This window comes from Lutra lutra, chromosome 10, assembly GCF_902655055.1.
Source record: "Lutra lutra chromosome 10, mLutLut1.2, whole genome shotgun sequence".
Taxonomy (NCBI): Eukaryota; Metazoa; Chordata; class Mammalia; order Carnivora; family Mustelidae; genus Lutra; species Lutra lutra.
This window is the reverse complement of record NC_062287.1, coordinates 66,081,959-66,101,278: the sequence shown is the minus strand read 5'-3', so window position 1 is coordinate 66,101,278 and position 19,320 is coordinate 66,081,959.

Below are 19,320 nucleotides of genomic sequence, written 5' to 3'. Positions count from 1 at the left end.
GTAATTTTCATTCTTCAGGAATGAGTCCTTGGTGCTTCTGCTTGAATTTGATTACTATAGTTTCCTGTTTTCCACTGTACATAGCAATGCTAGGAGGTGACCCAAAGCATCTCCTGGGTTTCAAGACATTCTCATCCTTGTTCCTATTATGTAGCAGCAGTCATACTTTCCCTTGGTATCAAGGGTAAGTTGTCCCAGCCTACACTATAACCTCTTTTTCCCCCTATTGTTCTGTTAGAAAAGCCCAAAAATAATCAATTTGTAGTATAAACTTCCAGTTATGTGGAACCATTGTTTTCTGGGGAACATATTCCTCCCTTGGATACTGAGCTCTTTAAATGGTCAAACCTCAAAATTATGGGAATTGGAAGCAAAACATTTTATGGGTAGATCAATAGGTATGAGCGGGAGGTGTCTATCCCACTCAAGGGTTCCCAGCTCCTGTGCTGCAGATAAGGGAGAAACAACACTCTGTGTTAGTTGCTAGTTCACAATAGTACTGTAGAACAGGAGTTGGCAAACTTTCTCCTACAAAGGGCCAGATAGTAAATATTCTAGGATTTAAGGATCACATATGGTGTCTGTCACATATTCTTTGTTTTTGTCTAAAACAAAAAATGTAAAAGCCGGGATACACGGGTGGCTTAGTCAGGCATGTGCCTTTGGCTCAGGTCACAATCCCAAGGTCCTGGGATGAAACCCCATGTTGGCCTCCCTACTCAGTGGGGAGCCTGCTTCTCCCTCTGCCCCTCCCTCCTGCTCATGTTCTCTCTGTCTCTCTCTCTCAAATAAGTAAAATGTAAAAAAGTGTTAAAGCAATTCTTAAAACTACAAAAACAGGATGTGGGCCAGATTTAGCCCTCAGACTCTAATTTACTAATAATCTCTGCTGTAGGCCAATTTGCAAATTTTTCCCTCTCTGATGACACTGGAACTGAGTCTTCAGAAGACCACTCAAGAGTTCTAAACGCAATCCGCTACTGAATGATGAGGATATACAATAAGACCAGTGAGTCTTGTGTGCATAGTATTCTGGGTCGCAAGGGATTAACACCATTGTCCATGTCTTCCCTTTTCCTACCTACCAGTGCAGTTTTATACTAGGAAATACCTGTATGTCCCTTTGGGGAAAGGCTGAGAGAGTCACACATCATTCTTTTGATGTTATCACAAGATCCTTTATCATAGGTACCTAGCATATTCTGTCTTCAAGGGCCTCTGGGTTTGTGAACTTTCCAGAACTAGGAAATGGGTGAAAGCTACTGCATTACTCTTAGTGGTATCTCTAGCCATTGTTTTCCCAACCTAGGGATTGTTCAGTCACACAAATATGTATGACCTTAGCCAGCTATCCTTCTATTTTAATACTGGAAACTCTATACATAAGTTAACCACCAACACAAGATCTCCGTAGGTCAAAACCTTTCAATTACTACATCTTGTACAATGTTTTATTGGCAATTGTGCCCACTGTGTCTATAGCCTTTACGTTCTGCTACCTGACCTTGGTAGAAAACCCATTTGAATGCACCACATGCAACTTCATCCCCAGAAGACAGCTATTACAGTAACATTCAAGGATCTTGTGCTGGACTCATCACTCTATTTGTTCATGTATAGAGTGAAGAGAGGGTGTGCTCTAGGTCCTTTTGGGGTTATATTAGGGGTGGATGAGCCAATACAAATAACAACCTTTTCAATATTTCTTTCTTCACAAACCTTTTCCTGGATTTCATACTTCTGTCTTTTATGGCCTGCATTTAGAAGCCACACATCATCATTTCTGTGATATCCTATAGGTTATAAAGGTCAGCCATATTCATTGTTGGAAGGGACTACCAGGGGCATTTAATACTAACAGGTACAAATCACTGAGATCTTCTTGGAGATTGGTTACTATAAGGTCTCTAGAGTTTTCAAGGAAGATAGACCAGGGCAAGAAGGAAGCTACTTCTCCAGGCAAGGGACACTCGGTGAAGTTTGGCAGCACAGGATACCATTTTTGTTTGGAATATAACTCTCTGTCGGTACTGAAACTTCCACATCAGAGATCAAGTGAAGCTGTTAATTCTACCTCTATCGTAACATAGCATTTTACTAAAGATTCTGTTTCTAATTTTTGGTGTGTTAGGCCTGTGGCTCTAAGAGATTAAGGATATATGGGGTACCTGGGTGGTTCAGTGGGTTAAACATTGCCTTTGGCTTGGTTCGTGATCTTAAGGTCCTAGGATCAAGCCCCACCACAGGCTCTCTGCTCAGCTCGGAGCCTGCTTCTCCCTCTCCCTCTGCCTGGTGCTGTGCCGTTTGTGTGCTCGACTCTCTCTCTCTCTCTCTCTCAAATAAATAAATTTTTTTTTTTTTAAGTGATAAGGATGTTTTTAGGGCAGTCATAGAAAACCCTGGTTTTTAAACATACCTGAGCTAAGAATGTGAATCTTTAGCCTCTAATTTTCTTTAGGTTTTTCTAGACAATTAGATGTAATCCCTACCTTGTTTCCTTAGGCGTTTCATAATAATCTGATTTAGCAGCCTTTGGGGTCCACCAAAGTCTACTTTTGATAGGCAGTTCATTCTAGATAACACCAGATGATAATTTTGCTACTTTTTTTAAAGAAAGAGCAAGGGAGGGGCAGAGAGAGAAAGAGAATCTTAAGCAGGCTCCATGTGCAGTGCAAGCCTGATATAGGGCTCTATCTCAGAACCCAGAGATCATGACCTGAGTTGAAATCAAGAGTTGGACGCTTTACTGGCTGAGCCACTCAGGGTCCCCAAATGATGATTTTTTAAAGCAAAAATGGAATATACTTTCTAATGTAACTGAAAAGTCTACAGATAGACCTGGATCCACACTCTCAAACATCTATAAGGATCTGTCCCTTGCCTTCACTTGACTCTGCCTTCCTCTGTTGTCTTTATTCTCAGGGAGACTTTTTCCATATCATGGCAGAAGTGGTCTTTGCCTTATATTTTACTGGTTTACTAGTCCATAGGTGATAATTTAAATAACTGTTTCTCTTCTGTGTATCTTGGACTACCAGTCTCCGCTAATAGTAACCAGATTCTCGCTGCCTTCAGATACATCCAAGTCAGATAAGGCATCCCACATTCCTATTTCCTGGAAAATCATTCATTAACAACTGTTCTTAAATTACTGCATCAGTGTTCAATTGCATAACACAGAATCATCTAGTTTAGGCAAAAAGAGATTTAAAATGAGGAGGTGAGTGCTTACAAAATCATTGAAAAAAGTAGAGGAGCAACTTCTAGGCCCAACTCCTTGGAATAACCTTCAGCCTTTACAACCATTCCATTTCCACCATGATTAGAAAAGTCCCCACTACTGTGGCTCTGGGAAGCTACTGCCATTGTTACGGAACCGCATTACTATTGCTGCTGCTGCTGCTGCTGCTGCTATTACAGGAAACTGCTAACTCCAGAATCACATACATCACCTCTGCCAAATCCACACAAGCAAATTAGATTCCATGTTTCTTTCCTTTCTCCTCACATGGCTCAGTTCTGAATTCATTTCTCACAAGATCCATTGAACTGAATCACATCTGGAATCCTAACTGAAAAGGAGTCTGGGAAATGTCACATACTAGCTTTCCAGTTTTTTCAGATTAGAAAGAGGTTGAGCATCAAGCTATAGCTCTCATAGCATTTTGTTCACATCAAGTATTATTATTATTCTGTAGAATGGAAGTTGTGCATTCATCAGTACCTCCCTCAACCATAATCCCATAATTAAATACAATACTATTCTACAAATTTGCATTAAATGTTTGCTAAGAATCTTTGTATGTATGGGTAAAGACTCATCCTTATACAATTCCTCTTTCAGCCAGAGCCTACTCATTTCCCCCATCCCTACCCCTTACTGAAACTGAAATTTCATTCACATCACTTCTTTTCTTATCACACTGTGGCAATTGGAAAGGTCAGAGTTTTGGGGGGGCAGACAAATTTGGGTTTGAATTTTGGCTTAGCTGCATACTATCTGTATAACCTTGGGCAAGTTATTAACTTCTCTAAACCTTGGCTATACTATGAGGATAGTAATTCGAAATTGCTCAAAGAACTAAATGAGGTAATGTTTTTAAAGTACTTGGCACAGAAAATAAATAAAATCTTTAAAAAAAAATAAAGTACTTGGCACATAGTAGACGCTAAGAAATATATAATAATATATGTTATATTAAATATATATTAAAATGTCTTCCCTTATCTCATATCTGTAACTTTGGAGTTGAGTTATCTAGCCCAGCTCCCTAACACCCATGAATAAGCCCAAACTTAAAAGAAGGGGTTTCACATCTGTGTCTGCCTGCCTCAGCTCTTCATGACTTGACTGTTCATCCCCTATATGTTGACACAGGTGTACAGTAGATCCCTGATAGATACTTGTTTGAGTAGATTTTTATCTTCCCTTTGAGTGAGACATAGTATGAAATTATCTTCCCTATTCAGTTGGCCCATAAATAGCCATCTAGTCCTGATCATTGGATATTTAGTCTCAAGGACAGTTGAACCCATAATGTCTCATACTGAAAGGGAAGTTTTTGCCTGGCATTCTGGAGTCCAAGACACTCCTCCTAGATATTAGAATGTGTAATCTTGATGTCAATTATTTATTTCCTCATGACGGTAGATCAACCCATCTTTGGCTACTGAATCTCCCCTGTATTGCTGAACCTGCATATGCCATGAGCAAGGCTCCACATGCTATCAGGGTCTAATGTAGTGGTTCTCAGCTGGAGGGTGATTTGCCTCCCTGGGGACATTTGATAATGCTAGGAGACATTTTTGGTTGTCATAACTGGGGGGAATGTTGCTGCTGGATGTGACAAGTAGAGGCCAGGATTGCTGCTAAAAATCCTAAAATACACAGGACAACCTCCTATAACAAAGAATTATCTGGCCCAAAATGTCAATAGTGTTAAAGTTGATAAATCGTGGTCTAATTTTAAGCCCCAGGCTTGTACTCTAAGCCTTGTCTTGAAGTGTCATAACTCACCAATAAGTTCTAAAATAGGACGTCTCCATCATGGCTTTAGTCCTTATCATTACTGCCCATAGCAATTTCTTCCTCTGCCTTCTGTAAGGCTTTATTCATTTGTAGTCTCCTGACGAACTGATTGTATTTCTTTCATTTTTATACATTGTCTCTCTAGGCTATGAGCTCTTCTGGACAATAGCCCTGTCTCCCATATTCTATACTCCTATTGCGTATAACAGTTTTAATTAATCCATAAAAATAATAAAAGAGCCTGGATTCAGACCAAATCTTTCAGAGTGCTCCCACTGTCTCTGGACAAAGACCCCCCCTCAAAAAAAAGGGTTCTTACCTTATTGAAATATTCAACCCACTTGATGTCAAAAGAATAAAATCTTAACTTCATGGATCTCCATCTCTTCCCACTTATTCTTGAGAGTTCTTGGTTTTTATTTTGGCTTTTGATTTCTTTCCACTGAGAATTTCTGTTCTGCTTATGTCTAATTGCTCTATCCACAAATGCCCCTAGCAACTTGTACTTCCTCTTTCATAACACATCACATTTGAATTTCTTTTTCAGCGTCTTTCTTCCCCAAAAGACTTTTAGCTACATGAAAGCAGAGACCATTTCTGCCTTCATTATCATATCCCTAGCACTCTTAGAACAATGCCTGGCATATAGTAGGTAATTTCCTTGTTAGTGCCTTTGAGGTGTTTTGTTTTGTTTTGTTTTTCCCAAAATGAGTTTTATTAAAACATAATGGGTTCCAAAAGGAAGTTCAGCAAAGAAACTATAAAAAGGAAAATTCCAATTTAGAAAGTACAACCTTGTGTTCTAACACAGGTTAATTGATGACCAGACTCATGGTATCTGTTCCATAGCCTCCTTGAGGGTGCCACTCACCTCCTTTGTCCCCTTCCTTCCTTGAGGTCTCAGACTTGTAAGTCCTGGGGGAAATTGCATATGAATGGCTTATCAGGCCATTTTAGAAGAACTGTTGCCCTTACTCTTCACTTGTCCAAACTGCCCTATCAGTGGTTTATCTGTGCATCTACTTATAGGTTCTGTGGATTTACATGTAGCAATTAGACCAAGGGTGATTGCAGGCCCCTTTAGTCAGTGAAGGGAAAAAAAAAAATCACGTACTTACTCTTGTCTACCCAGGACAATTTCTAATTAAGTGTTTCCTTCGATTGTTATACTGCGTAAAATTAAAAACTCCAAGTCAAGTTAAATTTGATATATTCCTTCTCCTTCTAGTCTTTCTGTCATAAGATTGATTTGAGGGAGATTGATTTTTTTTTTAAAAAACCATGTTCATTTTTACTTGTTAGTATTTATATTGTTCCTTTGATCAAAAGGAACAAGGCTTTTTAGGAGCAGAATTTGAGGAATGAAGGTAAGAGGAAGCTTTTGAAACTCCATCAGTTTGAGCATACTTATCAACTCTGGCTCCATCTCCCCTTTCTCCCATCCCAGTTTTTGTTCTTGGCTTCTAAACCCTCTTTCTCTTTCCCTTTCCCTCTCTACTTCTCCCCCCACCCCACTTTTCCCCCTTTTTCTCTCTCCTTTTCCAATTTCTATACAACATAAAAGTGGCCAGACAAGTGGTCTGAAAGACCCTTCGAAGATCTAAAATCTACTAATTCACTATCCACTAACCAAGCTGTGGATCTGAGCAAGTTTGTCCATCCATCTCCGTAAGCTTGCAGAGGCCCTTTCTGATCCCCAGGGCTTACTATCAGCCAACTCCTATCTATGGTAATTCCCCAGCCTAGTGGCACACTGCCTCCTCTTAGTTCTTGGGTCAGGCTGGTACCTAACTTTGCTTTAATTTAGCATGGAGTTACCCCGAGGCAATATACGTGGTGGTATAGATTTTGAGATTTAGAACCCATGCTACCTAATCTCAAATTCTGATTCTCCCACCTTCTTGTTTCTCTGTGCCTCAGCTTCCTTCTCTGTGAAAGAGAGAAAAGTATCCACTACCTCCTAGGACTGGTGTACACTTGTAAAATATTTAGAGCATAGCTTTGTAGCTTTGTAAGCACAGTGTTGTTAATTATTATTATGACTTGACCCATGGTGGTGTTGGGAAGAGACCTGTGTTACTTCTACCACACTAATAATTCAGCAAATGTTTATTGAATGACCACAGTGTGCCAGACACGGCGAGACAGAACCCAGAGTTGAAGCAGAAATTAACATTAAACATTGCATTTGTTTCTCAATGAGCTGCATTTGGTCTACAGATGATAATGATGGAAAAAGGTAGCTGTTCATTTAGATAGGCCCTCAAGGTTTTCTTCATTGATTCTTATATGCAAGAAAGAATATTTATCCTTTGCCTTCTAGTATTATCTTATATTCTGTCTTCTTTAAGAGCTTAGAAGTGCGTTTTATAATCATAGATCTTGATCTCCCTTAAATTTACCAGGGATTGTCAAAATTATATCTTTTCCTATTTTCCTGTAATTAAAAATAAACAATACTTTCTCTTTCCCAAATCATCTGTTCTCCAAGTTCTCAAAAATCATTACTTTGGACCTTGAGATGACTCTGGTCCTTTTTTTTAACCCCTCTGGTTTTGATTTGGTGGTGTGTCAGTATATATGTGTTTGCCCTTTGGCTCTAGTGAGATTTGGAAAGGTGAGCTGAATTAGAGAGATGTGAGTGAATTTACCATTGAATAATTGTACTTATTTAATTCTCACCAGTTATTTCCCAGATCCAGCTGGATTTTATCTCCGCCTTGCAATCACAGGGAATGAAGGCAGAAAGCAGACAAACTTAAAATATTCTGTCTAGAAGAGAGTAAGAATCCTTTCTAAAACAAAATATGTAGTTCTAATTTAAATGATGGCTGGTGGGGGGGAATCTAAAAAGGGATATAGTGAATTACCTAAAAATAAGAACCCCTTTTTTTCTGGTTTATCATTCTACATCTCAAACCGAGATTTTTGTTGACTTGTGCACTCCGAAAGTTACTCTCTCTTTTAAGGAAGGGGAGGAGTCATGGACAGGCTCTGAGTTCAGCTGCAGGGATGTACAAATGAAGATGTGCAGGGCTGTGAGACAAAGAGTGAAGTCTCTGAGACAGCATTGTGTAACTGGATCAACGTTGGTTCACTATGATACTTTGCTTTCTGTTTTGAGTTCCTTGGTTCACAAATGTTCTTTCTCTCTACCCTTTATCTAATCAGCCACAATAAAATATAACTCAACCAGAGAACAGTATATTTATAGCCAAGGAAAGGTAAGTATTTGTGCAGGAGCAACCAAAATTCACTTTGTTATGCCTAGGTCTGCAGCACTATCTTCAAATTTCTTTCCCTTTTATAATTGGCTCTCTATTCTTTTTCTATAGAGCATATCATTATCCAATCATTGAAGATATAAGTTATTTTTAGTAAGTCATTAAATATTATCTTTAGGAGCACAAAAACTCTCCTACCGTAAGTATTGATAGTATGGCTACTGTATTTTGAGCAGTTTTTACATGAACCAGAGCAGTCACATTTAATGAATTTATAATTTGATGGGTAAAAATATACACCTTTACATTTCAATTTCATTGCCAAAATTTAAGTTTCAAAACACACACACGCAAAGTACACAGCTGGTTAAGCTATAAAAACTCCTTTACCTGACATCACAGAACTTTCCCATTTCTCATTTTCTCAGATATTTCCCATGTTCACTAATATTTTTAGTCTAAAATTAGAGGCCATGATGAGTACTAGAGTACTCCAGGTCCAGATGTGCTGGAATTCTTAACAGTATTCATAAATCTTTGAAATTTTCACTCCATCATTGAAATAGTCCTTCGGGATTATACTACAGTCTGTGGCAAAATTTCTAGTAATACAGAGTATTTAAACATACAGCAAGTACAGCTCTGGTTTTCTGCCTAACCCTGCAGAAGGATCAGAGATCCTGAATTCCCAACCCAGGAAACATATGAGACAAACAACTTTAAAAGAAGGAAGAGTACTTGGCCAGGAAACTGAATATCCTAGTTTCTAGACCATGCCTGGGGCAACTTCAGGGGCAAGACCCTAAGTATAGATCTTGGAGTGCCTCGGTTGCATCATCTCTAGAATTGTAATATTACTACCTATCCTTTACCATCCCCCTCAAAGATTCTGTAATCCGACTACTCAGAAAAATAGTACTGCACAGCTATGAAGTATTATTACCATTATGCATATTGTCATCACACTTATACCGGGTCCTTATCATGATTGGTGCTTCTTTCACCAGAAAAAGATTTATAAAGAGAAACATTTATTCATAGAGCATATCTCTAGGAAAATTCTGTAATTCTCAGTACTTTTAAGTAACTTACGTAACTTTTCAAACAAGTTGGTAGATGAACTCCACTCCAGTACATATAAATATATACACAAGTTCTCAAAGTAACAGCATGAATTAACCCATCCTCTGGCATTTAAAACTCACACCCTAGTAATTGTGTGTTTAAATGTCTTGCATATCTGTAGTTCCACTTTAAAAATTACCTAAGACCAGGTATTCTTTTTAAATGACCAGCTTTTTAAGTTAACCATCAACCTTCCACAGGAAGTAAGAAAATGAGATTGATCTCTAAGAAGACAACTCTACCTGGTCAGAATATTTTTCCAAATAGCTGCTATATCAGTCAGGGTTCTCCAGACAAACAGAACCAGCGAAATTTGTATTTATATACAGAGAGAGATTTATTTTAAGGAGTTGGGTCATGTGATTGTTGAGACTTGGTGAGTCCAAAATCTGACGGGGCAAGCTGGAGACCGAGGGAGGAGTTGCAGTTTGAGTCCAAAGCAGTCTTTTGGCAGAATTCCTTATTTGGGAGAGGTTGCTCCTTTTTCTATTAAGGCTTTCAACTGATTGAATTAGGCCCACCCACATTATGGAAGGTAATCTGCTTTACTCCAAGTCTACTACTTGAAATGTTGATTTCATCCAAAAAGCACCTTCACAGAAATATCCGGAATGTTTGACCAAGTAACTGGGCACCATGGCTTTGGCAAGTTGATACATAAAATTAACTATTACAAGTAGAGTTCCAAGAATTTAGTTCTGCACTAAAAAGCTATGAGCAATTTAGTGGACTGAAAGTGACCCCCTCCCCCAAAAGATAGGTCCATGTCCTAATCCCTGAAACCTGTGACTATTACTTTATGTAGCAAAAAATGAACTTAAGGATCTTTTTTTTTTTTTTTAAGATTTTATTTATTTGACAGAGAGCACAAGCAGGGGGAGTGGCAGGCAGAGGGAGAAGGAGAAGCAGGCTCCCTGCTGAGCAGAGAGCCCTACACGGGGCTCCATCCCAGGACCCTGGAATCGTGACCTGAGCCAAAGGCAGACGCTTAACGAATTGAGCCACCAGGCACCACAAGTTAAGGATCTTGAGAGGAGTTTATTCTCAATTATCTGAGTGCAATCATATGTATCATAAGAGAAAGTCAGAGAAGGTTTTGTGACACAGAGGAGAAGGCAATGTGAAGACAGAGCAGAGGGAGATGCAGCCACAAGCCAAAGAATGCCAACAACCACCAGAAGCTGGAAAAGGCAAGAGATGGATTCTAGAGCATTCTCTAGAACCTCTCTAGGAAGTACAGTCTTGCCAACACCTTGATTTCAGACTTCAGACCTCCAGAAGTACAAGGAAGTTAATTTATGTTGTTTTCAACCACCCACTTTAGGACAGTTTATTAGAACAGCCACAGGACACTATGCAAGCATCTTATACATTGCATGCAAAAGTGACCAAAAAAGGGATGCCCGGGTGGCGCAGTCGCTTAAACATCTGTCTTCTGCTCAGGTCATGATCTCAGGGTCCTGGGATTGAGTCCCCCATGGGGCTCCTTCCTCAGTGGGGAGCCTACTTTTCTGCTTGCCACTCACCCTGCTTGTGCTTGCTCTCTCCCTCTCTCTCTGACAAATAAATACAATCTATAAATAAATAAGTGACCCCCCCCCAAAAAAAAAGGAATATCCCCTTTGTAGTTAGTAATGTTGCTGTAAAAGAGAGAGAGCTTGGTGTACTTGGGAAAGTATGAAATCCTACCACAGTCTAACTTAATACATTGGAAAAGTCACCTAACTTTCAATTTCCCTATCTTTAAAATGGGGGAAATGACACTTCCCTACCTACCCACATGATTTGTACTGAGACTCAAATGAGAGGAATATATATTCTTATATTCAATAAATACTCACTGATATTTACCATATGCCAAAAACTATTCAAAAGCACTGTATCTAAGGGATATAACAGTGAAAATGATAGGATTCCTGCTGTCATTCAGCTTACATAGTAATGCAGTAAACAGACAATATACAGGAAAAATGTAAAATCATTTCATATAGTGAAAGGACTATAAAAAATAAATGGAATCATAATGATAGAATGGCTGGAAAAGACAATATTATATAGGGTGATCAGGAGGGAAGGCTTTTCTAAAGAGGTGACCACAAGTTAATAAAGCTGAGTCCTAAATTATGAAAAAGAGCCAGCCATGGAAAAAAAAAAACCAGAAAAGAGCTTTTTGGACAGTGGCACTTGAAAAAGAAGTAGCTGTAGCTTTTGCATGTTTGAAGAAAAGAAAACTTTGCAGGAACTTGAAATGTGTGAGGAACAGAAAAAAAGACCAGTTTGACTAAAGTGTAGAGGACAAGGAGAAACATGGTAGATGAAGCCAGAGTGATATTCAAGGGCTGAATCATGTAAAGCTATCTAAGCCACAATGAGAAGTTTGGATTTCACAGTGAATATAATGTATATCCATGACCAAAAGGTTTTAAACATGGAAGGGGTATTATCTGATTTTCAGTTTTAAGAAATGACTGGCTTCTGGGTAGAGAATGTGTTAGAGAGCAAGAGATGAGTAATCCAAGCTAGAGATAATGGTGGTTAGGTTAAAGTGACAGCAATGTAGACAAGCGAAGTGGACCAATTCAAGAAATATTTTGGAGATAGTGCCAGTAGAACTGTGATGCATTGGATATGGGACAAGAGAGATCAGAATTAATAATAATTCATAGGGTTTTAGCCTTAGCAACTGGCAGATGGTGAACAATGGAGGAAAAACTATTCTGAACATGTTAAATTTGAAATGCCTTTCAGAAACCCATGCGGAAATTTCAGTAGGCAATTTGATTTTTATATCTATAGCTTGCATGGGGGGAGGGCTGAATCAGAGATGGAGTTATGAATGTGGAAATCATCATCATGTAAATGGTATTTGAAGTCATAGGATGGGGGAAAGTAATCAGAGGGAAGAGAAGAAGGTCCAGAATAAATCCTTAGGTACTTTAATATTTAGAGGTCAAGCAGAGGAGAAGCCAGAAAAGACAGCTGAATTGGTGAAGGAGACAATGAGGTGGGAGGAAATCCTGGAAAATGTAAAGTTACCAAGGCCAAGAGAAAAATGAATAAATGTCAACAGGATACTATGCATAAATATTTTCTCAGCTCTTGCTGTGTACAAAGAACTCTACTGGAAATGCAAAAGAAATGTTCCTATCTCAAGGACCTTTTGATTTTGAAATGGAGATAAAAATAAGCCCCATAAAAATAATAGAGTACATAACCTTCTAACTGATTTCCCCATCTTCAGGTTTGCCTTTCAATTTATTCTACTCCAGGCACAAGGTTGATTTCCCTAAAACAACACTCCAATCAGTTAAAACTGATCAGCTTTAAGCTAAAAGTCATCAAAGTTCTGATCAGCTCAGGAGCTTTCTTTGCCCATATGGAAGTGCCAAATCATCATCTGACACTCAAGGAAGGATGGCCACAGCCTCATGAAACCTTAGAGCACTTTTTCGTGGTGGCTCCCTTTAGCATTCATTCTATCCTTCCCTGTCCTTTTATGTAATTGGTGTGTGTATCTTCTGTCTAGATTGTGAGCTCCTTAAAGACAGATTGAGCCCAAGCTCCAGGTCTAATAAGTTAACTCAGTAGCTTTTTTTTTTTCTGCCAAGTAGACAAAGACCTCCAAATTTTAGTCATATGACATAGAACACTGGTATAATAACAAAGCAAAATTTGAGTACCATAGAACTAGTTATGGATAACTAGGAATGGAGGAGGGATGTGCCTAGGAACAGGGAAATAGTCTAAAACAAGTTTGCAAAGGGCCTTTTATGCCAAACTAAGGAGTTTGGATGTTACTCTGTTATGGGAAACCTTACTGAGGTTTTTGAACAGGGCAATTATATACTCCTATCTGTGCTTCAGAAATTAATTGATAGAGGGTTTAAATGAGGATGGCTTCAAAATTGGAAGCAATGGAGAATCAGGACAGTGAATTTTTTGAGGCAGCAATACCGGTTTAACTGGCTCTGTGAGAAAAGATTGGGTGTCTCTGGGAGTGGTGAAAAATGAAGCCATCAGAGAGGTAGGGTAGGGCCCTAATATGAAAGGCTTGAAAGCTAGGGAAAAGCATTATGAACTGGGATCCTTGAGTTCTAATGCTTGTTTCCCTACTTGGGGAAAGTCCTTTACCTTTTCTAGAACCCAGTTTCCTTTTCTTAGGGTTTTTTTCAGCTGTAAAATTTTCATTTCCTGTAAAACTCTGACCTGTTAAAACAGTTGTTCTCAAACCTTAACTGTACATTGGAATCACATGGAGAGCTTTAAAAGTGGTTGATGCTGTGGGTTAAGCATCTGCCTTCAGCTCAGGTCATGATCCCAGGGTCCTGGGATTGAGCCCCGCATCGGGCTCTCTGCTCAGCAGGGAGCCTGCTTCCTCCTCTCTCTCTGCCTGCCTCTCTACCTACTTGTGCTCTCTGTCAAATAAATAAATAAAATCTTCAAAAAAAAAAGTGGTTGATGCTTGGGTCCCACTCTGAGAGATTCAGATTTATCTGCTCCTGGATGCACCCTGGACATTATTTTAAAAGGTCCTCAGGGGGGTGCCTGGCAGGTTCAGTCTAGAGTGTGCAACTTTTTGATCTCAGGGTTATGAGTTCAATACCCCACATTGGCTTAGAAATTACTTAAAAATAACATCATTAAATAATAACAAAAGGTCTGTGCAGTGAAGGTTGAGATCAACTGATAGAAAATAGTGAAGCTCTTTTTTTTTAAGATTTTATTTATCTGACAGAGAGAAACATGGAGAGAAGGAATACAAGCAGGGGGAGTAGGAAAGGGAGAAGCAGGCGTCCTGCAGAGCAGGATGGCCCATGTGGTACTCAATCCCAAGAGCCTGGGATCACCAACCAGAGCCAAAGGCAGACACTTAATGACTGAGCCACCCGGGCTCCCCAAAGCACCAATATTCTTGAGCATGGTTAATATGTTGTAAAAAAAAAAAAAAAGTGTTTTAAGGAGGACTAATATGAGTATACAGAGTAAAAGATTATAGGAGACCAACTGGAAATTTTCAATAATTTAGGAGAAAAATATACTAAGGCCTACATTAGCATGTATGCAATGACATTGTAAGGAAGATGAATTTAGGGGAAGTAACACAAGGACTTAGTATTTAATTGAATATTCATTTGTTACTTGTGGAAAATAAAAGACATTTTGGAGTAGGGTGAAATCTTGTTCCTGATCAAAAGGAAAGAGAAAAGGTAGTCAAGTTTCTGGTATAGAATAATAGTGGAATCCTTAGCAAAACTACAGTACTTGTCAAACAGTTGGTTAAGCAATATTATTGATAATATGGTAACAGACATTAAGTAATTATTACGTCTGGGACTATGCTATGTGCTTTACATAATTATCTCATTTAATCTGTATAACTCTATAAATACTGTTATTCCCATTTTACACATTTAGAAACTAATAGGAGAGAGCAGTTAAATAATTTGCCCACAGTACACAGTAAGAAGTAGAGAAGAGCAGCTGAACAAGTCTGACTCCTTTCCCTATAATAGGATGATGATCAATTACATACCGAATGAGTTTGAACAAATAACTCAAAAAAGCAAAATGGCTGTAGAGGCCAGATAGGAACATAAATGAATGGGTCAAGTCAGATTTAACTGTGTGAAATGAAAACATTTAAATGAGGGAGTCACTACTCAGCTATACTTAAATGTTGCCCTGTTGGAATTTCAGGCCCAGTATTGCCGTATTTTAAGATTTTTCATGAAAAGATGTATATCTAGACTTCTGTGTAAAATCTCCTAAAATTCAAATGTCAACTAATTCAAATGTTTAAAATTACCATGTGGCCCAAACGAAATATTGGCTGCAAGTTTGCATCGCTGATCAGTAATAGGCTGTTAGAAATTAAGAGCTGAACTTAGAGATGTGAGCTGGAGATGTATGATTATGGGGAAGCCTTAAGCTGTTGTGGAGTTGTATGTGTTGGAATAATAACAAACATTTGACATGATTAGTTAAAAGAATGCAACAATATATGAGTTAACAAGTCAGTCAGGATTCTAAGAGTTTTGCAGTCTTACAGAAAACTGACATAAAATGGAAATGTTAAAACCAGCAGATTGAAGTGGGTGTATTTAAAATTCAATTTTCTATAAACTAAAAGCTAAATTCCAGATAATGACTTGAATTTCATACATCTAGGATGTGATGGAAACATTCAAAACTGTGAATATCTCTCCTACTGATTGAAAGATTATGTTTTATCCATAGTTCCACCTTTTTATATTGGGTTCCCTTTTCCCAGCCCACTTTCTCACACACACACTGCAAAGTCCACAGCAGCCGGGTTCACAATGATCAAAGATTAAGTAAAACCTTTTTTATTTTTGAGTTTCAGACTCCTCAAAAGACCATCTTGGTTTTAGAGCTCGGTAAATATTCTCTTTGAGATCTAGTGTTTTTGAGCATTATCCTTCAGATTAATGTGTTATCAGTTATGAAGAATGTAAACCAGTTATTTAAAAAATAAATATCACATATATGAAAGCATTTTGCAAACTGTAGAGCCCTGTAATAATATTAAAAATACTGTTCAGGTGTTATTTTGAAGCGACAGGGGTCCTGAAATTACAAAGTGAAACCTCTAGTATCTGGAACACAATTTTCACCCTTCCCCAAAATGTCTTATTTTCCACATGTAACTAACTCCAGGAATGAGGTATTTTCCACTTGTTTAAGTTCAAGCTATTAAGTCAATAGCAATAATTGTAGTAATATGAGGGGCAGTGAACCCCCTCATATATGACAAAGATGTAAAGATGCTGGAATTGTGTTAGAAATCTTCAGAGACGCACCGACACCCCTCTATTATCAGGTTTTAAAAACGTCCTAGGACAAAACTGCAACTTTCATAAAGACTATTACCGGCTAGGTGCTTTCAACACCAAGAGCTGTTTTGACATGTCAAACACAGGCTGGTCTTTGAAAATCCAGCCTTTATTGGACACTTTCTTTAAAAGATATGCATGTTAAAACACAGTTTCTTGCTTTTGATACACATTGTATCAAGAACTGCATGTTCAAAATGAAGATGGGGAAATTTCTGCTAAGTATATGGAAATATGACTCCATTTTTGTATAGCCTGGACTTCCATTTTTATGTAGCTAAAATGTCGCAAACGATGGAACACTTCATTTTAAGGTAGTCCTCCTTTAAAATATTACCTGAGGAGTATAAATAGTTCATCTGCTGCCTTTGAAAAGCCTAATCCTATTGTTATGGTGGACCTTACATAAAATGGAAATACACAGCTGACAGTCTTCAACGCGCTTAAAAACAAAACCCCAAAACAAAAACCAGCAGCTATCAATTAAAATCCTCCAAATGCCCGCGCTCCGCAAACACTTCTTCCAAGAAGTCTGGTATGGTCTGGGTATTCCTCCGTGACCGCTGGCCGGACGTTCCTTCGGGAAAAGCTGCTTCTCCTGTGAAGTACAAAGACCATAAACCCCTTCCTTTTATCCTTTTCCTCATTCACTCTGCAGGGGTGAATAAATAGGGAGCTGAAGGAGCCTTCTTTACCCATCTGGGTGCACCGTCTAGTTTCCTGAACCCTATCCTCCCCGGCTCCCCCACCTAAAGCTGCCGACGCTGAGCACCTGGGGACTGATAGTTATTCCAGGCACTGCACCCCGGGGGCGCCAGGCCTCAACCCTACAGGCCCGTCCCGGGGAGGCCCGCCCTGCGAGAGGCAACCACGGCGCCTTGGGGGCGCCAGGAAGATCAATGCTCTGACACGCCACGGACAGGAATCTGGTAGGGTAGGGTAAAGGCGAATCCCTCGCACCACCCCACCCCCCCATGCCCGCTGAGAAATGAGGTAGAGGGAAGGGGGTGTGCAACTGGAGCATGTTTGTAGAGTCCGGGAACAAAGAAAGACACAGGAGGAAGATAAGACAGCCACACCAACGCAGACATCAGAAGGGCTATCCGACTTTAACGCAAGTGGCCCGCAACTCGACAGTGCTCAGCTCCCCTTACGCCACCAGCTTGGCCTCAGAGCCTTCGCGAATATGGCTTTGCGCACTGCGGCGGGGCTGCGCTGCAACCGAGCTTGGCCCTGTGGCTCCTCCCCGCCGCCCTGCACGGATTGGTGGCAGACAGCAGTCAGGCTGCTGATTGGGCGACGAAGGAGCCATTCGGGGCGGCTCTGGTGGGTTCGGCTGCCCCAGAGTGATAAGTTCGGCTTCAGACACGCCTCAGCGCCAGCAGTGAGTTGGAGCTCTATGGAGGTGGCGGCGAGTACCGGGTGGTGGCTGCAGCGGCGACTCCTCTGAGCTGAGCGTTTCCAAGCCGTTCCGACTCCTTCCTCCCCCTTCCCTCCCCCTTTTTTGTTTTCCGTTCCCCTCTCCCCTCCCTTCCCTGTCCCCGACGACCGGATCCTGAGGAGCAGCTGCGGCGGCAGCTGCTGAGTTCTCGGTGAAGGTGAGTAGAGCCGCCGCCGCCGCCGAATAGAGCGCTCTAAAATGGCCGCCGTGCCCTGACCGCTTCTTCTCGAGCGGTACAAAATGGCGGCCGCAGGCGGAGACGGGCGGGGCGACTCTTGTTAGCGTTTTTTCCGCTCTTCGGGCACCTAGAAATTCTTCACCTTTGTTCTCCTCTCCCCTTGCTCTCGGAGTAGAAGGAAACCGGTAGCGATGGCGGGCCCCTAGCCTTGCCTCGTGGCTGTCGGTGGCCGGGGTCCGGGCGGGCCGAGGCGCTGGTGTGCTCGGACGGGGAGAGAGCGTGGCGGGGCAGCGCGCGCCGCAGCGGGGAGCGACGTGCCGGCCGGCGGGGAGGGCCCGGCCGTTGGCGCTGGACCAGCCCTAGGCTCAGGAGTCCTGGAGCCCGGCCTCCCGGCGGGGAGGGCGGTATGTTGAGGCCCCCAGTGCCGGCAGGGAGCGGGCCCCGCCTGGACGGTAGAGGGGAGAGAAAACAAGAATTTGTGTCCTTTTGTCAGCTGGGAAGGAAACGGAGAGGCTGCTGTCAGTCCCTCGGGATTATGGGGAGGGGAGGGGGTCCGCTCGAGGCGGCGGGTGGGAAAAGAGGCCGCCTTCCTGCCTGGAGAACAAAGAGCCGGGCGCTGGGCCGGCGGGGGCGGCCTCAGCTCCTCCCCGCCGAGGCTTGCCCCCAGCGGCTTCGCGGGGAGGTTGTCGGAAGCACTTCCCTAACTCCAGCCTGGGTGGGAGGAATCCTGTGCTCTTTTGTTCCCAGGAAGGGGGAAATGGGGCGGAGGTTCCTGCTGCCATGTTGTTGCCCGTGTCTTCCGCCTTCTGAGTGCCAGCCACTGTATACCCATGTCCCTCTCGCATCTTCCCGATGCCTCTGTGCGGGGGAGTTTGAAAGAATGGGCAGTGAAGAAAACTGCTCGGCAGTCTTTAGAGTTATTCTTACTAGTCCGCTGGGCCCGTCGTCGAGGCAGTGAAGGCTTAGGACGTTTTAACACATAATGTGCTCATGTTGATGGAGTTAGATTTGCTGTTACCGATCTTAGTGCTCAGTTCTCAAGAAGGTAGAATGTGGCTCTCTGAAAAGATTTGTTCGCAGTCAGATGGTCTCCTGTTCCTGTGAAAGGCTCTTTGCATCTTTGAACATAAAAGGAATTTCCAGGTGGCTAAACAAAATAAAATTGTACTGTCCACTTGTGTTTGAGTACATTCTATTTTAGGTCTTAGGCGATCTGCAATGCAGTGAAAGTTCAGTCAACTGCAGTGCCAAGATCTAAAATAAATTACAATTGGAAGGAAGGGTTTATAGGTTCATGTATTAGCAGTGTCTAATTTTGGTACTCTTTCTCATTCTAGGTTTTTCATTTCTCCCATCCTCTTCCCTCCCCACCCCATCCATTAATATTATTCTTTTGAAGATTCTTCGTTGTCAAGCCGCCAAAGTGGAGAGTGCGATTGCAGAAGGGGGTGCTTCTCGTTTCAGGTATG